Source organism: Aptenodytes forsteri, unplaced genomic scaffold (genome assembly GCF_000699145.1).
Source record: "Aptenodytes forsteri isolate BGI_AS27 unplaced genomic scaffold, ASM69914v1 Scaffold182, whole genome shotgun sequence".
Lineage (NCBI taxonomy): Eukaryota > Metazoa > Chordata > Aves > Sphenisciformes > Spheniscidae > Aptenodytes > Aptenodytes forsteri.
In genome coordinates this window covers 897555-900108 of record NW_008795932.1, presented here as the reverse complement: position 1 = coordinate 900108, position 2554 = coordinate 897555, and positions in this window count along the sequence as shown.

The window sequence follows — 2554 nt, the reverse complement described above, 5'->3', positions numbered from 1 at the left end:
GGATTGGGCGGGGCCAGGTGAGGGGGCGCAGTGAGGCGCGGGGCATGAGGTGAGTGGCAGGAGGAGGAGGAAGAGGAAGAAGACGACGACGACGACAAGGAGGAAGATGAGGAAGACAAAGAGGAAGGTGAAGAGGGAGGTCTGGGGGCAGGGACAGGCAGCACAGGCCTGGGCTTGGTGCAGGGGTGCCCCCCCTTCCCCCAGGCAGCACAGGCCAGGCAGAGGCCCATGAGGGCCCCCGCCAGCCGGGCCGGGTGCGGGGAGGAGGCCGCTCATTCCTGAAGCGCTATAAAGGATATATTTAATATCTGGCCGTTAGCGGTGCTGGGTACGTGCGAGGCGCAGCGGTGTCGCCCAGCAAGTCGCTGCCCCAGGGATTGGCGTGATTCGGGAGCTGCCATCGCTCAGCCTTTCCCGCCAAGGGCCTTGCCTCAGGTTGTTGACTCCTGTGGCTATAAATCCCTGTCTACGTCTGTGGCGTAGTGTAAAGAACTACCATAAATTCAAAGGTTCAAATTGAACAGAGCACCTGACTTCAGCGCAAGTTGCCTCTTTTAATTTATTTCTGATTTATTGAGGACTCTTTTAGCAGAAGTCACCACGGAGGCAGCCAACGGCTTTGCAGGCATTAAAAGAATAGTAGGATAGGGCTTTTTGGGGTGACAAACAGGCATGGAGGGATGAGGTGATTCCTCAGGAGTCACACACAAATACGTGGAGATGAAGGGACAGCAGCTGAATACCGGGAGATCCTCAGATATGCTTTCATTTCAAGGATGTTTTTTCCTCTTCCCTGAAAGGCACTAAAACGGTGACCTCTAAACCAGAACCGCCTGACAGTGCTTTATGTTTCTGAGCACATGCTTTGTTAAAAGGGCCAGGAGGCCTCCTCTTTGGTTAAGGGCTGACCTGTCAAGATCTACAAGTCCTTCAGCAGAACTTGGGAAAGGCTGATTTGGCATACTGAGTGTTTCCAACAGAAAAAAAGGAAATAAAAAGTTCAGAATTTCTTACTGCGTTGTACAAAAAGAATTAGTAAAGGAAACAAGTCAGTTTTACCAAGGTTTCTTAATGCAGTGAATCTTATGCAACTGCAGTGTATGGCTATAAATATATAAAATGGATCCTTTGCTAAAATTTTTGAATCTATTGACCAATTTCAAAGGATATTAGAGACATTCAATTTCTGCAAGTTTGAAAACAGGCAGCTGGATAAAAGAGATATCCATCGGCATGCTTAGCTCTCCCCTTCCTCTGCCTCTCTCTTGGGGGGGGGAGACATAGCATAAGCTTAACCTTGATTAGACATCAGCACATTCACACCTTGCAATAGACGTATGCTGAAAACAGAAAGAAAACTGTTGCTTCCCTTGCTATTGACATTTAGCATTTTGCTGTTTGACTCCTTGCTACTTTTTCTAGGTGAGAAAATTATCTGTTATTCACATCAATGTTTTTAATGAAATACTCAGAGCGAGACATAGCATAAGCTTAACCTTGATTAGACATCAGCACATTCACACCTTGCAATAGACGTATGCTGAAAACAGAAAGAAAACTGTTGCTTCCCTTGCTATTGACATTTAGCATTTTGCTGTTTGACTCCTTGCTACTTTTTCTAGGTGAGAAAATTATCTGTTATCCACATCAACGTTTTTAATGAAATACTCAGAGCATGACTTTCAGTGGTGCTAGAATCAGTCTGGCAAAGCTTAGCAAAAGCTCTGGAGGGCAGAAGTCCTCCTGCTATTGCTGGTGATGGTAGGACCAACTGAGAAACCCGCCTGCGAATGCTTTCGTTAAAAGCAAAAAATTGAAAACTGAAACAAACAAACAAAAAAATCCAGCACAAAGAAAAACAACTTTGCAGCTGCTCTAGTTGGTTGGGTATTTTTGGTCAAATCCTTTCTTGTTAAAACAGCATGACCCCTTTTCCTTCCATGGGGATTCCCAGGCATGATGAGGAACTGTATTTGTCTCTGAGGGAATACGTTTGTTTTTCTGTATCCTTTACTGTTTGTGAATATGATAGACCCGCCTTTCTTTCAGATGCAGCAAATGCCAGTAATCTGTTTTTATTTAGTTGAGAACCTGAGAGTGGTGGTGTGCAAGCTGTTCTTTGCTTACCATTTGAAATGTCACATGGCAAATTCTAGCGCTTGAGCACAATCTCAGCTTGACAGCTCTGGCAAAAGAAAAAGGGGCAGCAGCGTGAGCCTCCACCACATCGCCTCAGAAGTGCTGTCAAACCCAGCTTGATCCCTCTTGCATGGGTGAGGCTGAAGGCTTGCTATGCCTGAGAGCGTAGCTTCTTGGCGGAGGGTGTAAATTCATACCAGTGTTGCTGCTGCTCTTTGGTTAAGGGAACTTTTGTCCATTGTAAGCTGGAGGGAAAATGGAGGCATTAAAAATTGATACGCAACACAACTGCAGAACACCTTCAGGTCTCCTGGCAAGCCTGAATCCATCTTCAGACAAGCTCTGCCTCACTCCTCTGTATTTTAGAGAAACGGGCAGAGAGAAATGTTTCCACAATCAGGTCACTGCCTTAAGA